This window comes from Balaenoptera physalus (assembly GCF_965194825.1).
Source record: "Balaenoptera physalus genome assembly, chromosome: 1".
NCBI lineage: Eukaryota > Metazoa > Chordata > Mammalia > Artiodactyla > Balaenopteridae > Balaenoptera > Balaenoptera physalus.
Genome location: NC_138882.1, coordinates 116,939,306 through 116,965,648, shown reverse-complemented (window position 1 = coordinate 116,965,648; position 26,343 = coordinate 116,939,306). Strand labels below are relative to the sequence as shown.

General features: G+C 36.0%; 2 long non-coding RNA genes across 2 annotated transcripts in view; one reads left to right on the top strand and one right to left on the bottom strand.

Moving 5' to 3' along the window:
- LOC309636632 overlaps positions 1–26,279 on the top strand; it is a 505,650-nt gene extending 479,371 nt beyond the window's left edge. The window contains exon 2 of the long non-coding RNA XR_014250109.1: positions 13,743–26,279. This is a non-coding gene — a long non-coding RNA (uncharacterized lncRNA). The remainder of the gene's footprint in view (positions 1–13,742) is intronic.
- The window catches only part of LOC309636613, a 657,692-nt gene that overhangs the window by 154,141 nt on the left and 477,208 nt on the right, over positions 1–26,343 (bottom strand). The gene's annotated exons all lie outside the window — the stretch shown is intronic.

Sequence of the window (26,343 nt, the reverse complement as noted above, 5' to 3'; positions counted from 1 at the left end):
GTTAATGTCTAGAATATATAAAGAAGTTTTTTTCACTCAACAATGAAAAAACAAATAATCTGATTGAAAAATGGGCAAAGGTTAGACTTTTGGTTTCTGGTTTGGCATGTAAGGAGCTTAGAAATCACCATTCTTTCCTAATAAGTAAAAGGGTAAACAAAAAGAAAAATCAACAACTCTATTTAGATCTGTCAGAGAAGTGAAGTCACAGAGCAAATCACTGCTCCTCCTCAGAAGAAATTATTTTACCACAGCCTAACCTGCTGGGGTTTTGTCAGAGCCTAACCTTCAGCCAGCTCTGGTATTCCATGTGGGGGAAAGAAAATACCCAACTCTAGCTCCATCTAGCCTTCCAAGTGAGGGAAGGGAAATACACAACTCCAGCCCCCTTCAGCCATTATGTCCTACCAAAGGGGGAAGGAGGGGACTGAGAAGCACTGGTGAAGTTCACAGTCCAGGAACACAGCCTCATTAAAAGACTGAGGCTTAATCATATATTATAGTGGAGAGCTTCCCCTCCCCCCATAGCTTACCACTAAATTACTAAAGGTCTATTTATTGCAATTCCTTTTGCCCAGTATATCATGTCTACTTTTCAATAAAAAATTACAAGGCATACCAAGAGGCAAAAAACACAGTCTTAAGAGACGGAACAAATGTCAGAACCACAGCCAGATAATACCACATTGGTATTTTCAGACCAGGAATTAAAAAAAAAACAACTATGATTAATACGCTAAGGGCTTTAACAGAAAACAATAGATAGCATGAAAGAAGAGATAGTAATCTAAGCAGAGAAATGGAAATTCTAAGAAAGAACCAAAAACAAATGCTAGAGGAGATGAAAAACACTGTAACAGAAATAAAGAATGTCTTTGATGGGCTTATTAGTAGACTGGACACGCTGAGGAATGAATTTCTGAGCTTGAGGATATGACAATAGAAACTTCCAAACCTGAAAAGAGGAGAAGCAAAAAAGATTGGAAAAAAAGAAAGAGAGAGAACAGAATACTCAAGAACTGTGGGACAACCACAAAAGTTGTTATCCTATGAGCAATGGGAATACCAGAAGGAAAAACAATGAAAGAAAGGAACAGAAGCAATATTTGAGAATTTTCCCAAATTAATGTCAGACACCAAACTATAGATCCAGGAAGCTCAGAGAACACCACGCAGGGTAAATGCACAAACAATCTACACCTAAGCATACCATATTCAAACTTCAGAAAATCAAAGATTAAAAATAAAATCTTGAAAGAAGCCAGAGGGAAAAAAACCAACTTATCTATAGAGGAATAGATAAACATAAGAATTACATCCAACTTTTCCTTAGGCCACTCAAGCAAGAAGAGAGTGGAGTAAAATATTTAAAATTTAAAACCTGGATTTCTGTGTCCTGTAAAACCATACTTCAAAAGTGAAAAAGAAATAAAGATATTGTCAGACAAACAAAAATTAAGGGATTTGTTGCCAATAGACTTGTCTTGCAAGAAATGTTAAAAGAAATTCTTTGGAGAGAAGGAAAATGACACAGGTCAGAAACTTAGATCTATATAAAGAAAGGAAGAGCATCAGAAATGAATATGAATGTAAAAATTAAAACTTATTTTTCTTATTAATCGAACTGGTAACAGCAATTCAAAATAATAATAGTAGCAATGTACTTACTATGTATATTTCTGTATGTATACATACTTATGTATATATTTATGCATAAGTGAAATGAATGACATCAATGACACAAAGGACAGGAGGGAGGAATTAGGAATAATTTGTTATTATAAGGTATTCACACCATCAGTGAAGTGGTATAGTGTTATCTGAGAGTAGACTTATTTTAGTTGTAAATGTACATTGCAAACTCTAAGGAAACTGCTAGAAAAATATTTTTTAATAATATAATTGATATTTTTTTAAAGGGGAGGAAATGGAATCATAAAAAATGCTTAATTAGAACCACAAAAGGCAGAAAAAGTGGAAGACAAAAATAGGAACAAAGAACAAGGGCAACAAATAGAAAACAGTAACAAATATGGTAGATACAAATCCATGGATCCATGATAGATACAAATCCATGCCAATGATCTAAATACACCAATTAAAATACAGAGATTGTCAGAGTGGATCAAAAAATAATACCCAAATATATGTTGGTAGACATATATATATGTCTACCAAAAAAACACTTTAAATATAAAGATACATATAGATTAAAAGTAAGGAGATATAGAAAAATGCACCATGCTAACACTAATCACTAATCAAAGGAAAGCAGAATTAGCTATATTAATTTCAAACAGAGCAGACTTCTTGGCAAAATTATCAGGGATAAAGAGGGAAATTACATAATGATAAAAGTGTCAATACTCCAAGAAGACACAACAATCCTTAACGTGTATGTACCTAACAAGAGAGCATTAAAATACAATAAGGCAGACTTAGGGGAGATTGGTTCAAGATGACAGAGTAGAAGGGCGTGTGCTCACTCCCTCTTGTGAGAGCACTGGAATCACAACTAACTGCTGAACAATCACCGACAGGAAGACATTGGAACTCACCAAAAAACATACTTCACAACCAAAGACAAAGAAAAAGCCGAAATGAGATGGTAGGAGGGGCACAATCACAATAAAATCAAATCCCATAACTGCTGGGTGGTTGGCTCACAAACTGGAGACAATTATATGACAGAACTCCACTCACTGGAGTGAAGGTTCTGAACCCCACATCAGGCTTCCCAACGCGGGAGTCCAGCAATGGGAGGGGGAAGTCCCAGAGAATCAGACTTTGAAGGCCAGCGGGATTTGACTGCAGGACTTCAACAGGACTGGAGGAAACAGAGACTCCACTCTTGGAGGGCACACACAAAGTAGTGTGCCCATCAGGACCAGGGGAAGGAGCAGTGACCCCATAGGAGACTGAACCAGACCTACCTGCTATTGCTGGAGGGTCTCCTGCAGAGTGGGGGGGGGGTGGCTGTGGCTCACTGTGGGACACTGGCAGAAGTTCTGGGAAGTACTCCTTGGCATGAGCCCTCCCAGAGTCTGTCATTAGCCCCACCAAAGAGTCTGTAACCTCCAGTGCTGGGTCTCCCCAGGCCAAACAACAAACAGGGAGGGAACCCAGCCCCACCCATCAGCAGACAAGAGGATTAAAGTTTTACAGAGCTCTGCCCTCAAGAGCAACAGCCAGCTCTACCCACCACCAGCCCCTTCCATCAAGAAGCTTGCACAAGCCTGTTAGATAGCCTCATCCACCAGAGGGCAGACAGCAGAAGCAAGAAGCACTACGATCCTGCAGCCTGTGGAACAAAAACGACGTTTACAGAAAGACAAAATGAAAAGGCAGAGGACTATGTACCAGATGAAGGAACAAGATAAAACCCCAGAAAAACAACTAAATCAAGTGGATATAGGCAACCTTCCAGAAAAAGAATTCAGAATAACGATAGTGAAGATAATCCAGGACCTCGGAAAAAGAATGGAGGCAAAGATCGAGAAGATGAAAGAAATGCTTAACAAAGACCTAAAAGAATTAAAGAACAAACAAACAGAGATGAACAATACAATAACTGAAATGAAAACTACACTAGAAGGAGATAGCAATAGATCAATAGCAGAATAACTGAGGCAGAAGACCGGATAAGTGACCTGGAAGACAGAATGCTGCAATTCACTGCCGTGGAACAGAATAAAAAACAAAAGAATGAAAAGAAATGAAGACAGCTTAAGAGGCCTCTGGGACAACATTAAACACACCAACATTCACATTATAGGGGTCCCAGAAGATGAAGAGAGAGATAAAAGACCTGAGAAAATATTTGAAGAAATTATAGTTGAAAACTTCCCTAACAAGGGAAAGGAAACAGTCACCCAAGGCCAGGAAGTGCAGAGAGTCCCAGGCAGGATAAACCCAAGGAGAAACATGCCGAGACACATAGTAATCAAACTGAAAAAAATTAAAGACAAAGAAAATTTATTAAAAGCAACAAGGGAAAAACAACAAATAATATACAAGCAAACTCCCATAAGGTTAACAGCTGATTTCTCAGCAGAAACTCTACAAGCCAGAAGGGCGTGGCATGATATACTTAAAGTGATGAAAGGGAAGAACCTACAACCAAGATTACTCTACCTGGCAAGGATCTCATTCAGATTCAATGGAGAAATCAAAAGCTTTACAGACAAGCAAAAGCTAAGAGAATTCAGCACCACCAAACCAGCTCTACAACAAATGCTAAAGGAACTTCTCTAAGTGAGAAACACAAGAGAAGAAAAGGACCTACAAAAACAAACCCAAAACAATTAAGAAAATGGTAATAGAAACATACATACTGATAATTATCTTAAACGTGAATGGATTAAATGCTCCAACCAAGAGACACAGGCTCACTGAATAGATGCAAAAACAAGACCCATTTATTTGCTGTCTACAAGAGACCCACTTCAGACCTAGGGACACATGCAGACTGAAAGTGAGGGGATGGAAAAAGATATTCCATGCAAATGGAAATCAAAAGAAAGCTGGAGTAGCAATACTCATATCAGATAAAATAGACTTTAAAATAAAGAATGTTACAAGAGACAAGGAAGGACACTACCTAATGATCAGGGGATCAATCAAAGAAGAAGATATAACAATTATAAATATATATGCACCCAACATAGGAGCACCTCAATACATAGCTCAAATACTAACGCCTATAAAAGAGGAAATCGACAGTAGCACAATAATAGTAGGGGACTTTAACACCTCACTTACACCAATGGACAGATCATCCAGACAGAAAATTAATAAGGACACACAAGTTTTAAATGACACAATAGACCAGATAGATTTAATTGATATTTATAGGACATTCCATCCGAAAACAACAGATTACACATTCTTCTCAAGTGCACACAGAACATTCTCCAAGATAGATCACATCTTGGGTCACAAATCAAGCCTTGGAAATTTTAAGAAAACTGAAATTATACCAAGCATCTTTTCCAAACAAAACACTATGAGATTAGAAATAAATTACAGGGAAAAAAACCGTAAAAAACACGAACACATGGAGGCTAAAGAATACGTTACTAAATAACCAAGAGATCACTGAAGAAATCAAAGAGGAAATCAAAAATTACCTGGAGACAAATGACAATGAAAACACGATGATCCAAAACTTATGGGATGCAGCAAAAGTAGTTCTAAGAGGGAACTTTATAGCAATACTATCTTACCTCAAGAAACAAGAAAAATCTCAAATAAACAATCTAATCTTACACCTAAAGAAAATAGAGAGAGAAGAACAAACAAAACTCAAAGTTAGTAGAAGGAAATAAATCTTAAAGATCAGAGCAGAAATAAATGAAATAGAAACAAAGAAAACAATAGCAAAGACCAATAAAACTAAAAGCTGGTTCTTTGAGAAGATAAACAAGATTGATAAACCTTTAGCCAGAATCACCCAGAAACAGGGAGAGGAATCAAATCAATAAAATTATAAATGAAAAAGGAGAAGTTACAACGGACACCACAGAAATACAAAGCATCCTAAGAGACTACTACAAGCAACTCTATGCCAATAAAATGGACAACTTGGAATAAATGCACAAATTCTTAGAAAGGTATAACCTTCCAAGACTGAACCAGGAAGAAATAGAAAATATGAACAGACCAATCACAAGGAATGAAATTGAAACTGTGATTAAAAATCTCCCAACAAACAAAAGTCCAGGACCAGATGGCTTCACAGGTGAATTCTATCAAACATTTAGAGAAGAGATAACACCTATCCTTCTCAAACTCTTCCAAAAAATTGCAGAGGAAGGAGCACTCCCAAACTCATTCTACAAGGTCACCATCACCCTGATACAAAACCAGACAAAGAAACTACAAAAAAGAAAATTACAGAACAATATCACTGATGAATATAGATGTAAAAATCCTCAACAAAATACTAGCAAACAGAATCAACAGCACATTAAAAGGATCATACACCATGATCAAGTGGGATTTATCCCAGGGATGCAAGGATTCTTCCATGTATGCAATTCAATCAATGTGATATACCATATTTACAGATTGGAAAATAAAAACTATTTGATCATCTCAATAGATGCAGCAGAAGCTTTTGACAAAATTCAACACCAATTTATGATAAAAACTCTCTAGAAAGTGGCATAGAGGGAACGTATCTCAACATAATAAAGGCCATTTAAAACAAACCCACAGCCAACATCATTCTCAATGGTGAAAAACTGAAAGTATTTCTTCTAAGATCAGGGACAAGACAAGGACGTCCACTCTCGTCACTATTTTTCAACATTGTTTTGGAAGTCCTACCCACGGCAATCAGAGAAGAAAAAGAAATAAAAGGAATACAAATTGGAAAAGAAGAAGTAAAACTGTCACTATTTGCAGATGACATGATACTATACATGGAGAATCCTAAAAATGCCACCAGAAACTAGAGCTAATCAATGAATTTGGTAAAGTAGCAGGATACAAAATTAATGCACAGAAATCTCTTGCATTCCTATACACTAATGATGCAAAATCTGAAAGAGAAATTAAGAAAACACTCCCATTTACCATTGCAACAAGAAGAATAAAATGCCTAGGAATAAACCTACCTAGGGAGACAAAAGACCTGTATGCAGAAAACTATAAGACACTGATGGAAGAAATTAAAGATGATACAAACAGATGGAGAGATATACCATGTTCTTGGACTGGAAGAATCAATATTTTGAAAATGACTATACTACCCAAAGCCATCTACAGATTCAATGCAATCCCTATCAAAATACCAATGGCATTTTCTACGGAACTAGAACAAAAAATCTTAAAATTTGTATGGAGACACAAAAGACCCCGAATAGCCAAAGCAATCTTGAGGGGTATAAACGGAGCTGGAGGAATCAGACTCCCTGATTTCAGACCATACTACAAAGTTACAATAATCAAGACAATATGGTACTGGGACAAAACCAGAAATATATATCAATGGAACAGGATAGAAAGCCCAGAGATAAACCACGCACATTATGGTCAACTAATCTATGACAAAGAGGCAAGGCTATACAATGGAGAAAAGACAGTTTCTTCAATAAGTGATGCTGGGAAAACTGGAGAGCTTCATGTAAAGAATGAAATTAGAACACTGTGTAACACCATACACAAAAATAAACTCAAAATGAATTAAAGATCTAAATGTAAGACTGGACACTATATAACTCTTAGCACAAAACATAGGAAGAACACTCTTAGACACAAATCACAGCAAGATCTGTTTTGACCCACCTCCTAGAGTAATGGGAATAAAAACAAAAATAAACAAATGGGACCTAATGAAACTTAAAAGCTTTTGCACAGCAAAAGAAACTATAAATAAGATGAAAGACAACCCTCACTCAGAGTGGGAGAAAATATTTGCAAACAATCAACAAAGGATTAATCTCCAAAATATATAAACAGCTCATGCAGCTCAATGTTAAAAACAACAAACAACCCAATCAAAAAGTGGGCGGAAGACCTAAACAGACCTTTCTTCAAAGAAGACATACAGATTGCTAAGAGGCACATGAAAAGTTGCTCCACATCACTAATTATTAGAGAAATGTAAATCGAAACTACAATGTGGTATCACCTCACACTGGTCAGAATGGCCATCATCAGAAAATCTACAAACAACAAATGCTGGAGAGGGTGTGGAGAAAAGGAAACCCTCTTGCACTGTTGGTGGGACAATTGATAGAGCCACTATGGAGAAGAGTATGGAGGTTCCTTTAAAAAACTAAAAGTACAATTACCATATGACCCAGCCATCCCACTACTGGGCATATACCCAGAGAAAACCATAATTGAAAGAGACACATGCACCCCATTGTTCATTGCAGTACTATTTATGATAGTCAGATCATGGAAGCAACCTAAATGCCCATTGATGGACGAATGGGTAAAGAAGATGTTGTACATATATACAATGGAATATTACTCAGCCATAAAAAGGAATGAAACTGGGTCATTAGTAGAGACGTGGATGGACTTAGAGACTGTCATACAGAGTGAAGTAAGTCAGAAAGAGAAAAACAAATATTGTATATTAATGCATCTATGTGCAATCTAGAAAAATAGTACAGATGAACTGTTTTGCAAGGCAGAAACAGAGACACAGATTTAGGGAACAAACGTATGGACACCAAGGGGGGAAAGTGGGGAGGCGCAGGTTGGTGGGATGAATTGGGAGATTGGGATTGACATATATACATTAATATGCATAAAGTAGATAACTAATAAGAACCTACTGTATTAAAAAAATAAAATTCAAAAGAACAGAAGAAAAAATACAACGAGGCAAAAGCTGATAGAACTGCAAGGAGAAACAGATTAATCGACTATTACAGTTAGAGACTTGACACTCCTCTATTAGAATTGGACAGACCCAGCAAGCAGAAAATTAGTAAGAACATAGTTGGACTCAATAGCACCAACTGGATGTAACTGACATTGTAGACTACTACATTCAATCACACACTCTTCTCAAGTTCACATGGAACATTTATCAAGACAGACTACGTCTTGGCCATAAAACACACCTTAACATATTTAAAAGAATATAAATCATACTACATCTGCTCTCAGACCACTAAGGAATTAAACTAGAAATCAATAACAGAAAAATAGCTAGAAAATCCCCAAATACATGAAGATTAAACAACATGCAGGTTAAAGAAGAAATCTCAAGATAAATTTAAAATATTTTGAATTAAATACAAATGAGAATACCACCTACTAAAATTTGTGGGATGCAATGGAAGCAGTGCTTAGAGGGAAAATTATAGTACTGAATACATACATTAGAAAAGAGGAAAGGTCTAAAATCCATCTAAGATTCTACTAGAGGAAACTAGAAAAAGAAAAGCAAATTAAATCCAAAGTAAGCAGAAGAAAAGAAATAATAAAAATTAGAGCAGAAATCAATGGAATTAGAAATAAGCAATCAATAGAGAAAATCAACAAAAGAAAAGTTGGTTCTTTAAAAAGATTGATATAATTGATAAGCCTGTAGCCAGGCTAAGAAAAAAAGAGGAGACACAAATTACTAATATCAGGAATGAAGGAGAAGACATCACTATAGATCCCATGGACATTAAAAGGATAATAAAGGAATATTATGAACAACTCTATGCCCATAAATTTGATAATCTAAATGAAATGAACCAATTCCTTGAAAGACATAATCTGCCAAAACTTGTACAAGAAGAAATAGACAATCTGATTAGGACTATATCTATTAAAGAAATTGAATCAATAATTAATAACCTTCCAAAACAGAAAGCACCACATCCCAATGGACTCACAGGTGAATTTTACAAAACATTTAGGAAGCTATATTATCCAGTTGTCCACAATCTCCTTCAGAAGATAGAGGCAGAGGAATACATCCTAACTCATTCTATGAGGTCCACATTATCCTAATACCAAAACCAGATGAAAACATTACAAGAAAAGAAATATTAGCAAATCAAATGCAACAATGTGTTAAAAGAATTACACACCACAACCAAGTAGGATTTATCCCTGTTATGCAAGATAGGTTCAACATTCCAAAATCAATTAGCATAATCCATCACATTAATAGGCTAATGAGTAAAAATCACATGATCACACCAATAGATGCAAAACCCCCACAAAAACCCAAAACTACATTTGACAAAAATCCAGCACCCATTGATGATAAACACTCTCAGAAAACTAGGAATAGAGAGGAACTTCCTCAACTTGATAAAGTACATCTACAGAAAAATTACAGCTAACATCCTGTTTAATGGTGAGAAACATGAAGCTAAGATGAGGAACAAGGCATAGGTGTCTCCTCTCACCACTGCCTCTCAACATTGTACTGGAAGTCCTAGCTAATGTAATAAGACAATAAAAGGCAATAAAAGCTACAGAGATTGGAAAGGAAGAAATAAAATTGTCTTTGTGTAGAGATGCCATCATAGTTTATGTAGAAAATCCAAAAGAATCAACAAAAATACTCATGGAACTGTTAAGTGATAATAGCAAGGTTGCAGGATGCAAGGTCAATATACATAAGTCAATGACTTTCCTATATACAAGAAATAAACAAGTGCAATTTTAAATTGAAAACACAGTAACATTTACATTAGCACCTAAAAAATGAAATACTTAGGTATAAATCTAACAAAATATGAAGATCTATATGAGGAAACCTACAAAACTCTGATAAAATATATTTTTTAAAAACCTAAATAAATGGAGAGATATACCATGTTCATGGTTAGGAAGATCCAATATTGTCAAGATGTCAGTTCTTCCCAATTTGATCTATAGATTCAGTGTAGTCCCAGTCAAAATCCCAGCAATTTATTTTGTAGTTATTGACAAATCGATCCTCAAGTTTACGTGAAGAGACAAAAGACACAGAATAGCCAACTCAATATTGAAGAGGAAGAGTGAAGTCAGAGAATTGACACTACCCAACTTCACGACCCACTATAAAACTACCGTAATCAAGAAACTGAGGTACTGGAGAAAGAATAAACACATAGATCAATGGAATAGAACAGAGAGCCCAGAAATAGAACCACATACATATAATCAACTGATCTTTGGTAAAGGAGCAAGAGCAAAGGCAATATTACAGAGCAAGGATAGTCTTTTCAACAAATGGTGCTGGAACAACTGAACATCCATATGCCAGAAAAAAAAAAAAAAAAAAAAGAATGTAGACACAGACCTTACACCCTTCACAAATATTAACTTAAAATGGATAATAAACCTAAATATAAAATGCAAAGCTATAAAAACTCCTACAAGATGACATATAAGAAAACCTAGATGACCTTGGGTATGATGATGCCAGTTTATTACAACATCGAGACACAATCCATGAAAGAAATAATTAATAAGCTGGACTTCACTAAAATTAAAAACTTCTGCCTTGCAAAAGACAATGTCAAGAGAATTAGAAGACAAGTCACAGACTGAGAAAAAATAGTTGCAAATGACATATCTGATAAAGGATGGATAACCAGTACATACAAAAACCCTTAACACTCAATAATAAGAAAATGAACAACCCAGTTAAACAGCAGGCAAAAAACCTAAATAAACACCAAGAACATATATAGATGGCAGGTAAGCATATGAAAAGATGTTCAACATCATATGTCACTAGGGAACTGCAAATTAAAACAACAATGAGATACCACACACACCTATTAATATGGACAAAATGCAGAATACTGACAATACCAAATTCTGATAAGGATATGGACCAATGGGAACTCTCATTATTGCTGATAGAAGTGCAAAATGTTATAGTCACCTTGGAAGACAGTTTGGCAGTTTCTTACAAATCTAAACATACTTCTACCATATAATTCAGCAATCCTGCTCCTTGGTATTTATCCAAATGATTTACTCCAATAAAGACGTTAAATAAATAAATAAATAAATAATAAAAAGAAAACATATTCATAAAAATACCTGGACACAGATATTTATAGAAGCTATATTTATAATTGCCAAAGCTGGAAGCAATCAAGATGACCTTCAGTAGGTGAATCAATAAATAAACTGTGGTTCATGAAAATAATGAAATATTATTCAGCACTTTAAAGAAATGAGCTATCTAACCATGAAAAGACATGGAGGCAACTTAAATGCATAGTATTAAGTAAAAGAAGCCAATCTCTAAAGGTTATATACTATATGATTCCAACTATATGACATTCTGGAAACGGTAAAACTATGTGGACAGTAATAAGATTAGTGTTTGCCAGGCGCCTAGAGGGAGGGAGAGATAAATAAGCAGAGCAGAGGGGATTTTTTAAGCAGTGAAACTATTCTGTATGACACTATAATGCTGGATACATGTCATAATACATTTGTCAAAACCCATGAAGGTACAACACCAAAAGTGTACTCTAATGTAAACTATGAACTTTGTATGATGACATGTTGATGTAGGTTCATCAATTGTAACAAATGTACCACTCTGATGAGGGAAGTTGGTAAAGAAGGAGGCTGTACATGTATGGGGGCAGGAAGTATATGGAAATTCCTGTACCTTCCACTCAAATTTTCTGTGAACCTAAAACTGCACTAAAAAATAATGTTTGCTAACTTTAAAAAATGGGCAAAGGACTTGAACAGACATTTCTCCAAAGATATGCAAATGACCACCAAGCTCATGAAAAGATGCTCAACATCACTAATCATTAGAGAAATGTAAGTCAAAACCATGAGATTCCAACTCACACCTATGAGGATGACTACTATCAAAAACAAAAGAAAAGGGAAAAAACAGAAAATAACAAGTACTGGCAAGGATATGGAGAAATTGAAACCCTGTGCACTGTTGGTTAGAACGTAAAATGGTGCAGCTACTATGGAAGATAGTGTGGTGGTTCCTCAAAAAATTAAAAATAGAATTACTGCATGATCCACAGCAATTCCAATTCTGCGTATATACATTAAAGAATTGAAAGCAGGGTTTCAAAGACATATTTAACAGCATTATTCACAATAGCTAAAAGGTGGAAGTAACCCAAGTGTCTACGGACAGATGAATGGATAAACAAAATGTGTGTATGTGTGTATGATGGAATACTATTCAGCCTTAAAAAGAAAGGAAAACACAGGTGAACCTTTAGAACATTATGCTAAGTGAAATAGGCCAGTCACAAAAAGGAAAACACTGTATAATTCCACTTATGTATGAGTTACCTAGAGTAGTCAAATTCATGGACAGTGGAAGGGTGGTTACCAGGGCCTTAAGGGTAGGAAGATCAGGGAGTTATTGTTTAATGGGTATACAGTTTCACTTTTGCAAGATGAAAAGAGTTCTGGGGTTCTGGAGATTGGCTGCACAACAATATGAATGCAGTTAACTGAAGTGTACACTTAAAAATGGATAAGATGGTTTTAAAAAATTGACACTATATCCTCATAGTTAAAAAGGTTGGCCTTCGGAGTCACTTAGACACATTTAGTAGCTGCGTTAACTTAAAGGCATCACTAATTTACCTAAATCCGGCACTTCATGTGCAAAATGTAGATAATAACAACTTCTCATGATTTTTGTGCAGATTAAATAAAATAATTTAAAACTCAGTACAGTAATTGCACATGATAAATATTCAATACATGGTGGTGGTAGTGATGGTGATGGTGATGAAGATGATTATGATGATGATGATAGAGCTATTATTGTATGCTAAGCATACAGGCTTAGGGAGAATGTAAAGGAAACATAGACTTTTCCTTTCAGGAGTCTGCAACTGCAATATCATGCAAAGGTCAGCATATTACCACCGTTTTACTACATTTTCTTATGCGTTTTTAGGCATAATGTATTTTTTAAATTTCAAATTTAGAATCAAGGACAAAAAACACCATTTTTTCAAGTTAAGGAAAATGATCTTGACAGAGCACTTATAAATTCTAACCCCAAGATGCATGGAAAACAGTATCTCTTAACTTTTTTGCAGTTGCTGCAATAACCTCCATGAACTCTTAAAACAGCCAGCCAGTACCTGTCTTACATGGCAGGCCGCCTCTCTTAGCTAGGTCTACTGAAATTCTCATATCCAGGCCCGGACCTATGCCAAGTCCAGGCCAACTTTGTAGCAAGAACCACTTTTTTTTTTTTTTTTTAATTAATTAATTAATTAATTAATTTATTCATTTTTGGCTGTGTTGGGTCTTCGTTTCTGTGCGAGGGCTTTCTCTAGTTGCGGCAAGTGGGGGCCACTCTTCATCATGGTGTGCGGGCCTCTCACTATCGTGGCCTCTCTTGTTGCGGAGCACAGGCTCCAGACGTGCAGGCTCAGTAGTTGTGGCTCACGGGCCTAGTTGCTCCGTGGCATGTGGGATCTTCCCAGACCAGGGCTCGAACCCGTGTTCCCTGCATTAGCAGGCAGATTCTCAACCACTGCACCACCAGAGAAGCCCAAGAACCACTTTTAACAGTTCTCAAATCTCTCTATTAGTCTGACTCCACTCTGACTCTCCCAGACTCCCCCGAACCAAAATGGCTATTGAACTTGACTTATTCCCTCCTGACCTCCCTCAACTCACACTCCATCACTCCTCCCAGCACCCAGTGCTGACACTGGCCTCCACATTGCTCCCAGACTCAGACCTACAGCTGAACACCTGTAAGCCACAGGCCAGGGCCACCACAGGACTGCTATGATCCTCCCTAGCATAAACCACTTATATGTGCCCTCTTCATGAACGTGAGCTTCTAAATTGGCTCTGTCCTAAGGTTCTGTGCCAGCAATCACCCAGGGAAATCTGTCTATAAATCCCAATCAAGCAGCTTGGGTCTACTGGCATATCAGTTTCCTTTTGCTGCTATAACAAATTACCATAAACTCAGTGGCTTAAGGCAGTGCAAATTTATTCTCTTACAGTTCTGGAAGTCAAAAGTCCGAAATAAGACTTACGGGTCTTAAATCAAGGTGTCAGCAGGGGTGGTTCCTTCTGTGCCACAGAATATAAGCAGCGAGCAAAAGCTGGAAGAGGCAAGGAATGGATTCTCCCTTAGAGCCTCTGGAGGGAGGGAGCACGGTCCTGCTGACACCCTGATTCCAACTCAACGATACTGATTTTGAACTTCTGGCCTCCAGAACTATGATAAAATACATTTCTGTGGTTTTAAGCCACAAAGTCTGTGGTTCTTATAGCAGCCATAGTAACTAATACAATTTCTAAGTGGGAAGAATTCAGATATGTAGTTTTGATGTGTGGGCCTTGATACTTTTGTGTGGTCTCTAAACCGGCATGATGGCATCACTGGAGAGCTTATTAGAAATGTAGCAACTCAGATCCCATTCCCAGACCTACTGAATCTGACTCGGCATTTGAATAAGAATTCCAGGTGAATCAGATTTGAGACACGTGTCCTAGAGACAGAGCAACCAGACAAGAGAACCCTGGATATCTGGAAGCCTGTGTAGAGCCACGCAATGCTTGAAGCATGTCCCAGCACAGACCTTTACGTGGAAGAAATGTTATATTTTGTTTAGGTCATTTTTAAAAACAGATCTTTATTGGAGTATAATTGCTTCACCATACTGTGTTCGTTTCTGTTGTACAACAAAGTGAATCAGCCATATGCATACATATACCCCATATCCCCTCCCTCTTGAGCCTCCCTCCCACCCTCCCTATCCCACCTCTCTAGGTCATCGCAAAGCACCGAGCTGATCTCCCTGTGTTATGCTGCTGCTTCCCACTAGCTAACAATTTTACATTCGGTAGTGTATATATGTCGATGCTACTCTCACTTCACCCCAGCTTCCCCCTCCCACCCCGTGTCCTCAAGTCCATTCTCTATGTCTACATCTTTATTCCTGCCCTGCAACTAGGTTCATCAGTACCATTTTTTTTTTAGATTCCATATATATGCATTAGCATACGGTATTTGTTTTTCTCTTTCTGACTTACTTCACTCTGTATGACAGACTCTAGGTCCATGCACCTCACTACAAATAACTCAGTTTTGTTTCTTTTTATGCTTGAGTAATATTCCACTGTATATATGTGCTACATCTTCTTTATCCATTCATCTGTTGATGGACATTTAGATTGGTTTCATGTCCTGGCTATTGTAAACAGTGCTGCAATGAACATTGTGGTACATGTCTCTTTTTGAATTATGGTTTTCTCAGGGTATATGCCTAGTAGTGGGATTGCTGGGTCACATGGTAGTTCTATTTTTAGTTTTTTAAGGAACCTCCATACTGTTCTCCATAGTGGCTGTATCAATTTACATTCCCACCAACAGTGCAAGAGGGTTCCTTTTTCTCCACACCTTCTCCAGCATTTACTGTTTGTAGATTTTTTGATGATGGCCATTCTGACTGGCGTGAGGTGATACCTCATTGTAGTTTTGATTTGCATTTCTCTAATAATTAGTGATGTGGAGCATCTTTTCATGTGCCTCTTGGCCATCTGTATGTCTTCCTTGGTGAAAGGTCTATTTAGGTCTTCTGCCCATTTTTTAACTGGATTGTTTGCTTTTTTGATATTGAGCTCCATGACCTGTTTGTATATTTTGGAGATTAATCCTTTGTCTGCTGTTTTATTTGCAAATATTTGCCCCCATTCTGAGGGTTGTCTTTTTGTCTTGTTTATGGTTTCCTAGGTTATTTTTAATTTAGACTACTAAACTAGATGAACCAATATCCTAATAATATACCATCCATATGCCAGGCAAAGCACAAATGATTTGAACAGAGTCCTTAACAGTCAAACGTGTTCATATAAGGCAGGCAAGTCTTTCGTTTCACATGAACATGAAAAGTCATTACTTACCATAAAATGTTTCTGCTGTTTAACCATAACTGTGATTCGGCTTCTCAGAAGAGCTCTACAGATTCTTCCCTTGGGGAATCATGGCTAATCATTTTCAGGCTTTACTACTTACTGTAAGCTAAACACAGAAACCACACCTTCAGTCACATGGTGACTGGAGGCTTTTCATTCCTCGTACATTATAATAGGCCACTTAGACTTGGAGGCAACATTTAAAAATATTTTACTTATTTGGGTTGATTAAGGGAAAAAAGGCTGTCTATGGGCTCAGCAATGTAACATTTGTCATAGATCAGGTGTCCATTTATGTGTGAGTTTGTTTGTGGACTTTTATTCCATTGGTCTATTTTGAGTCTATTACCACACTGTCTCCATACTGTAATTTTATGTCTTGATACCCTGCAGTTTAAATCCTGCAACTTTTTTCTTCTTTTTCAAGATTATCTTGACTAGAAGTTAGTAAACTATGGCCAGTAGAACCAATAATTGATTTGGTAAATAAAGCCTTATTGGAAAGTAACTATTCTCTCTCAATTTCATATTGTTTATGGCTGCTCTCCGGCTACAATGGCAGGGTTGGGTAGCTGCAATAGGGACAGTCTGGGCCACAAAGTCTAAGATAATTGCTATCTGTCCCTCTACCAAAAAAGTTTGCTGACCTCTGGTCTTGATAATTCTTGCTCCTCTGCATTTCCATATAAATTTTAGAATTAGTTTTTCAAGGTGTAGGAAAAGAACTTAGAGAGATGTTGTGTGGGATTACATTGAATTTACAAGTCGGTTTGGGGGAGACTTGACATGTTGCTTTAATGTCTATTACAGCCCATGAATATGATACAACCCTCCTTTTTAAAAATTTTTTTTTACAGTTATCTTTAATTTCCCTCATCAACAAGTTTTATTTTTCTTTATAGACTTTCAGCAAATCTTTGGTTAGATATTTTTTCTTGGCATTTATTTGTAATTCTTTGTGTTTTATTTTACTTTTTAATATCTATCTATCTATCTATTTTTGGCTGCTCTGGGTCTTAGTTGTGGCATGTGGGATCTTTTTTTTTAGTTGCAGCATGTGGACTTCTTAGTTGTGGCATACAAACTCCTAGTTGCAGCATGCGGGATCTAGTGCCCTGACCAGGGATCGAACTTGGGTCCCCTGCATTGCGAGCACAGAGTCTTACTCACTGGATCACCAGGGAAGTCCCTCTTTGCATTTTAAAATGTTCATTTTCTAATATTTTGTTGCTTGTACATAGAAATACAGTTGCTTTCTGTATATAGATTTGTCTGCTGAGTATTTTTATCAAAACAGGTGTTGACTTTACCAACTGCTTTTTAGGCATTTGTTGAGATGATCATATGGTTTTTCTTTTTTATTAAGTTAACATATTAAATAGATTAGTTAAATTTCCAAGCATCAATTCAATCTTTCGTTCTTGGAATAAATCCCACTTAGTCATGATGTATCACCTCTACATATGTGGCTGGATTTTATTTGCTAACAATTAGTTTTGACTTTCTGCTTCTATGGTCATAGAGATATTATTCCATAATTTTTTTCTTCTAATGTCTTTGTCAGATTTTGCTTTCTGGATTATGTTAACTTCATGAAATGAATTAGAAAGTGTTCTTTCATTTTTTTGTCTTCGGGAAAAGTTTTTGTAAGATTGATGTATTTTTCTCCCTTAATTTAAATATTTGGGAAAAATCACAAATGAAGTCATCTGGTCCTGGACTTTTCTTTGTGTGATGGCTTTAAATTATTAATTCAGCTTCCTTAACATATTTAGGACTATTCAGACTTTCTGTTTCTTCTTATGTGTTTTGGTAAATTTGGTAAATTGTGTTTGTGTTTTTCAAAGATTTTATTCCTTTCTTTTACATTTTCAAATGTATTGCCTTAAAGTTGTCCAAATATCATTTTATTATCTTTCTAATATCTATAGAATTTGTAGTGTTATCTACATTTTTTATCCCTGATGTTGGTAACCTATGCTTTCTCTCTTATATTGTTGAACAGCTTTCCCAAGTGCTTATAATTTTATTAGTCTTTTCAAAGAACCAACTTTTAGTTTCATGAATCCTCTCTATTGAATATTTCTTTTCTACTTAATTGTTATGTTTTAATTTTTATTATTTAATTCCTCCTGCTTTCTTTAGGCTTAATTTTATGCCCTTTTCTAATTTCTTGAGATAGATAACTTGAATCATATATATTCACCTAGGCATGGCTTTACCTGTATCCCACACAATTTGAAATGCTATATTTTTATCATTCATTTAATATTATTTGCTAATTGTGATTTCTTTTTTGGGTTTGATCCTCAGGTTATTAAAATGAGTTTTTCTTACTTTCCAAAATTTGAGAAATTTATTAGTTATCCATCTGTTAGTGATTTCTAGTTAACTCTACTGTGGTGAAAGAACATACTCTAAATGATATTAATCCTCTGAAGTTCGTGAAACTTGCCTTATGGCCTAAAATACGGTAAATTTTGGTAAATGTCACATGTCTACTTGAAAAGAATACATTTCTCAGTTCTGGGTATAATTCTGTATATGTAAACGAGAAGTTGTTGAGTTCAAATCTTTCGTGTCTTTACTGATGTTTTATCTGTTTGTTCTAACAGACATTGAAATACAGGCATACCTCATTTTATTGTGCTTCACTTTTTTGTGCTTTGTAGATACTGCATTTTTTACAAATGGAAAGTTTGTGGCAACCCTGCATGGTCAGATGATGGTTAGCATTGTTTTTAGCAATAAAGTATTTTTTAATTAAGGTATGTACATTGGTTTTTTGTACATAATGTACAATAGCATTTGGACATAATGTAATTGCACACTAGTATAAACATAACTATTATATGCACTGGGAAACCAAAAAATTAATGTAACTCCCTTTATTGCAATATTTGCTCTATTGTGGTAGCCTTGAACCAAACCCACAGTATATCTGAGGTATACTTATACATGTATTAAACTTTTCCACTATGATTGTAGATATATCCATTCCCCCCTAAGTTCAATCAATTTTGTTTTATATATTTTGATGCAGTATTAAGTTCATATTAATCTATAATAATTATATATTTCTGGTGTATAAAACCAATATATCACTTATGAAATGTTCCACTTTATCTCTAGTAATGAATCTTGACTGAAGCATACTTTGTTTAATATTAGTGTAACTGCAGCACCCTTTTTTCCACGCAGTTCGTGTCTGCATGATATATCTTTCTCTATACTTTTATTTTCAGCCTTTATTCTTAGATTTAATATATGTTTCTTGTAAGTTGCACATAATTTTTTAATCTTGACAGTCATGGTTCTTTGAGTGTTTTATCTTTTCACATTTAATTTAATTACTGATAAATTTACTTTAATTACCTATCATTTTATTTTTTGTCTTCTGTTTGACCTACTCTATGTTTCTTATTTTCTTTTGTTACTTGCTTTTGATTTAAACAAGAATTTTCATTATTCATTTATACCCTTTTATTATCTTGCTAGCTATATATTCTTTTATTATTCTTTTAACTGTAACCCTAGAAATTACAACAGACATTTTATACTTAACTTTATTCCCTCTTGCTTTTTAAAAATTGCCATGTATTTAATAAATATCAAACATATTTTAAACCCCACAAGACATTAGTTAATATTTTTATACAGCAAATATTCATTTAGCCTCCTCATTGTTTATACTTTCCATTCCTTTCTGAATTTTGTGGCTTCTGTATAGTGTTATATATTTCCTTCTACCAAAAGAATTCTATTACCATTTATTTTAACACAGATCTCCTGATAACTAGTTATCTCTTATTGTTTGTCTGAATATATATTTATGTTGCCTTCATTTCTGAAGAACATTTTTGCTAAGTACAGAATTCTGGGTACACAATTATTTTCTTTCAATATATCAAAGATGTCCTATTGTCTTCTGGCTTCCATCTTCCTATTGAGATGTCATTTGTAAGCCTTATTGTCACTCCTTTGAAGGTATAGTTATCCCTCAGTATATGCAGGGAATTGGTTTCAGGACCCCCTGTGGGTACCAAAATTTGTGGATGCTCAAGTCTCATATAAAATAACATAGTATTTGCATATAATCTCTGCATTTCTTCCTGGATACGTTATATAATTTCTAGATTACATATAATACCTAATACAATGTAAATGCTATGTAAATAGTTGCTGGTGAACAACAAATTCAAGGTTTGCTTTTGGGAACTTTCTGAAATATTTTTCTGAATATTTTTGATCTGTGGTTGGTTGAATCTGTGGATGTGGAATCCATGGATACAGAGGGCCAACTGTAATGACTCTTTCTCCCTACATTTTCTCTTTGTGCATGTGTATGTATGTGTCTTTTGTTGTTGTTTTTAGCAGTTTTACTGTAATGTGCCTGGGTGTGGTTTTCTCTATGTTTGGGGGTTTAGAGATTCTTGAATCTGTGGCTTGATATCTTTCATCATTTTATAAAATTCTGGGAATTATTTCTTTGAATATTGCTTCTATTCTATAGAGTCTCTTTTCTACTGGGACTACAATTACACACTTGATGTATCTTTTCATTAATCCTGCTAGTCCTTTATCTCTTCTCCTATAATTATCATCCTCATTGACTTCATCTTTTTTTAACTGACATATCTTCCAGTTCATTAATCCTTTCTTCAACTCTGTTCATTCATTTCTTAAACCCACATATTGCTATCTTAATTTGTTTTTGTATTATTCAGCTATAAAATATATACTTAATTTTTTAAACAACTTTATTGGAGTATAATTGCTTCACAATGGTGTGTTAGTTTCTGCTGTATAACAAAGTGAATCAGCTATACATATACATATATCCCCATATCCCCTCCCTCTTGCGTCTCCCTCTCACCCTCCCTATCCCACCCCTCTAGGTGGACACAAAGCACCGAGCTGATCTCCCTCTGCTATGCGGCTGCTTCCCACTAGCTATCTATTTTACATTTGGTAGTGTATATATGTCCATGCCACTCTCTCACTTTGTCCCAGCTTACCCTTCCCCCTCCCCGTGTCCTCAAGTCCATTCTCTATGTCTGCATCTCTATTCCTGTCCTGCTCCTAGGTTCTTCAGAACCATTCTTTTGTTTTGTTTTTTTAGATTCCATATATATGTGTTAGCATACGGTATTTGTTTTTCTCTTTCTGACTTAACTTCACTCTGTATGACAGTCTCCAGGTGCATCCACCTCACTACAAATAACTCAATTGCATTTCTTTTTATGGCTGAGGAATATTCCATTGTATATATGTGCCTTATATTCTTTACCCATTCATTTGTTGATGGACACTTAGGCTGCTTACATGTCCTGGCTATTGTAAATAGAGCGTCAATGAACATTGTGGTACATGTCTCTTTTTGAATTATGGTTTTCTCAGGGTATATGCCCAGTAGTGGGATTGTTGGGTCACATGGTAGTTCTATTTTTAGTTTTTTAAGGAACCTCCATACTGTTCTCCATAGTGGTTGTATCAATTTACATTCCCACCAACAGTGCAAGAGGGTTCCCTTTTCTCCATACCCTCTCCAGCATTTATTGTTTGTAGATTTTTTGATGATGGCCATTCTGACCGGTGTGAGATGATATCTCATGGTAGTTTTGATTTGCATTTCTCTAATGATTAGTGATGTTGAGTATCCTTTCATGTGTTTGTTGGCAATGTGTATGTCTTCTTTGGAGAAATGTCTATTTAGGTCTTCTGCCCATTTTTGGATTGGGTTGTTTGTTTTTTTGATATTGAGCTGCATGAGCTGCTTGTATATTTTGGAGATTAATCCTTTGTAGTTGCTTCATTTGCAAATATTTTCGCCCATTCTGAAGGTTGTCTTTTTTCTTGTTTATGGTTTCCTTTGCTGTGCAAAAGCTTTGAAGTTTCATTAGGTCCCATTTGTTTATTTTTGTTTTTATTTCCATTTCTCTAGGAGGTGGGTCAAAAAGGATCTTGCTGTGATTTATGTCATAGAGTGTTCTATGTTTTCCTCTAAGAGTTTTATAGTGTCTGGCCTTACATTTAGGTCTTTAATCCATTTTGAGTTTACTTTTGTGTATGGTGTTAGGGAGTGTTCTAATTTCATTCTTTTACATGTAGCTGTCCAGTTTTCCCAGCACCACTTATTGAAGAGGCTGTCTTTTCTCCATTGTATATTATTGCCTCTTTTATCAAAGATAAGGTGTGTGTGGGTTCATCTCTGGGTTTTCTATCTTGTTCCATTGATCTATATTTCTGTTTTTGTGCCAGTACCATACTGTCTTGATTACTGTAGCTTTGTAGTATAGTCTGAAGTCAGGGAGCCTGATTCCTCCAGCTCCATTTTTCTTTCTCAAGATTGCTTTGGCTATTCAGGGTCTTTTGTTTTTCCATACAAATTGTGAAACTTTTTGTTCTAGTTCTGTGAAAACTGCCGTTGGTAGTTTGATAGGGATTGCACTGAATCTGCAGATTGCTTTGGGTAGTATAGTCATTTTCACAATGTTGATTCTTCCAATCCAAGAACATGGTATATCTCTCCCTCTGTTTGTATCATCTTTAATTTCTTTCATCAGTGTCTTATAGTTTTCTGCATATAGGTCTTTTGTCTCCCTAGGTAGGTTTATTCCTAGGTATTTTATTCTTTGTGTTGCAATGGTAAATGGGAGTGTTTCCTTAATTTCTCTTTCAGATGTTTCATCATTAGTATATAGGAATGTAAGAGATTTCTGTGCATTAATTTTGTATCCTGCTACTTTACCAAATTCATTGATTAGCTCTAGTAGTTTTCTGGTAGCATCCTTAGGATTCTCTACGTATAGCATCATGTCATCTGCAAACAATGACAGTTTTACTTCTTTTCCAATTTGGATTCCTTTTATTTCTTTTTCTTCTCTGACTTCTGTGGCTAAAACTTCCAAAAGTATGTTGAATAATAGTGGTGAGAGTGGGCACCCTTGTCTTGTTCCTGATCTTAGCGGAAATGGTTTCAGTTTTTCACCATTGAGAAAGATGTTGGCTGTGGGTTTGTCATATATGGCCTTTATTATGTTGAGGTAAGTTCCCTCTATGCCTATTTTCTGGAGAGTTTTTATCATAAATGGGAGTTGAATTTTGTTGAAAGCTTTTTCTGCATCTATTGAGATGATCATATGGTTTTTCTCCTTCAATTTGTTAATATGGTTTATCTCATTGATTGATTTGCATATATTGAAGAATCCTTGCATTCCTGGGAAAAACCCCACTTGATCATGGTGTATGATCCTTTTAATGTGCTGTTGGATTCTGTTTGCTAGTTAAAATATATACTTAAGTTAATTTTATAGATTGAATTTATCTGCTGAGTTTATCAATTTTTTCTTTTCTACAACATATTAAACATAATTTTTTCAGATTCCTTAATAACTGAAATGTCTGGATTTCTTGTTGATACTTTTATTTCTATTTTTTTCCTCCTCTGTTTTCAGTCATTTGTTTTTGCCTTCTAATACGCCTTTAAAAAAAATTAAATCCCAGACATTGTGTTTGAAACATGGAGAAAATTTTAGGCCCTTGGTAATGTTATTTTCTTCCAGAATTAATGTATATTTGCATCTGGCAGGCAATTTTGGCTTGGAAAAAAGTCTCCTTAATACAAGGATTTGAAGTTAGGTTGCAGTTATTATGAGACTGGTCTGTTTCTGGTTTGCCCTTACTCCTAGAATATAGGCCTTGAGTGGTCTGGAGTGTTACACAAAGCCCTATATCTTGGAAGATTCCAAACTTAAATTTTTGTCTCTTCAGCCCCATAAAACTGCAGCCTCTTGGTTGTTCCTTATAAATCAAAGAGAAAAGCAAAGCTTCATGTCAGTCTTACCACTCTGTACTTCCCTTCTGTCAAAGGTCTTGGTCTCTTAAATCTTGATTGTCTTGGTAGCTCTATTACATCTTCAAATAGATCTTTTACAAATGTTTTATACAGCTCTCCTAGCTGATCTTAGTGAGACAAATAATCAGCCAGAGCCAAAGAGAAACACTCACCTCTAAAGCTTTTAGACCTGTAACTCACCTTTACCCTTTAGTGTTGGGGTTTTGTTTTGTGTTTTGTCTCCAAATTCAGAGTTTCTCTGGTACAATTTATCCAGAAAACATTCCTTTGATCTCCTACATAGAAAGTAAGTTGTCTGGCTAGGTGGAGAGAGAAACTAGGGTTTCAACATTGCTATTTAAGGAATTTTAACTAGTTGCCTTGATGTCAACACTACTTGTCAAACAACCTGCCCCCACTTCCCATACTACACACACACACAAACACACACAGACACACAAAGACACACACACACACACACACACACACACACACACCTGTGATACCCAGAGTCTCCAAGTCTGAATCTTCCCAGAGTTCTGCAAAGTGAATCATTTACTTATTGTTCTCTCCCTCTGTGCAGGCTTTAGGCTGAGTAGTTTCCTCTACTCTGCTAAGGTAGTTACCACTTCTACATCAATTTTTGTGATTACAAAAATGTGTTGAAATCTCTCATTCTTTTATATTTCCTTTTCCATTTTCTTTGACCTTGTGGTTTATATCTACTTTTGTTGTCATTTTGTTGAGTTTGGGAATAGAAAGGAGATAAATGTGTGCGACTGATTTGCCATGTTATCTAGAAGTTCTCCACATGGTATTTTATCAAACAATGTAACTAGGTAGGCATTATCCATAGTAGCAATATAAGCAGCTGAGCAAGACAGTGTTCTTTTACATCTGGGCCATTTCATGCACTTATTTTAAAAAGAGATTTCCCAGTAGATATTTAAGTTTACAACCCCTGCTACAATGGAATTGGAAATAGTGCATTTTCAAGTCTCTTCTCTCCTCAAAAGATATATTTTATTTTTCCTTTTTTTTTTCTTTTAAAAGAAGAGAGGCAGATATAGAGAGGAAATAAGGAGAGAGAACATAATGGATCTGAGATATGAAAGTCAGAACACATTTACTTTCTACTTAAAAGGTATTAGGGGTTTATAGTTGGAAAGTTTCTATCTGAAGGAAGAGTTCCAAACTACTGTGATGTTTGGTCAAGATTTTTCTAGCTCTATTTACTAAGCAGATAGTATTGTTAACATGGAATGTTTGAATCATAAAATGTTAGAGATGGAAGGAATTTAGAGGTCATCTAGTTTGAATTCCTTGTTTTAGATATGAATAAACTGGACCCCAGAAAGGGTAACTGGTTTGCCCCAAATCAGTCAGCTAGCAGTGTGGCACAGTAGGTAAAAGCCATGGCCAAGAGCCACACAGAACTGGAATTTAGTCATGGCCCTGCAACTCAATACCTCTGAGACCTTGGGAAATTAACATTCCTTTTTGGAGTGCCAGAATTCTCATTTGTAAAACTGGAATAATAACGGTATGTAGGATAGCTATAAAATTTAAATGAGACAGTACGCTTTTAAATAGTTAAGGAATTATTTGACATATTGTAGTAACACCAATAAATATTAGTTATCATTGGTAATTACAATTGGCCAGTGGCAGAACTGAGTCAAACTAAGATGACTTCTGACTCTTGATTCAAAAACTTTTCCAGGCTTCCCTGGTGGCGCAGCGCAGTGGTTGAGAGTCTGCCTGCCAATGCAGGGGACATGGGTTTCAGCCCTGGTCCGGGAGGATCCCACATGCTGCGGAGCAACTGGGCCCGTGCGCCACAACTGCTGGGCCTGCACTCTAGAGCCTGCAAGCCACAACTACTGAGCCCGTGTGCCACAACTACTGAAGCCTGCACGCCTAGAGCCCGAGCTCTGCAACAGGAGAGGCCACTGCAGTGGGAAGCCTGCAGACTACAATGAGGTGTGGCGCCCACTCGCTGCAACTAGAGAGAGCCACACGCAGCGGCAAAGACCCAATGCAGCCAAAAATAAATAATAAATAAATATATTAAAAAAAAAAAAAACCTTTTCCAGTACCATTATTATTTACCTCAGGCAGTATCCTGGGGTATATACTCTGTGTAATCT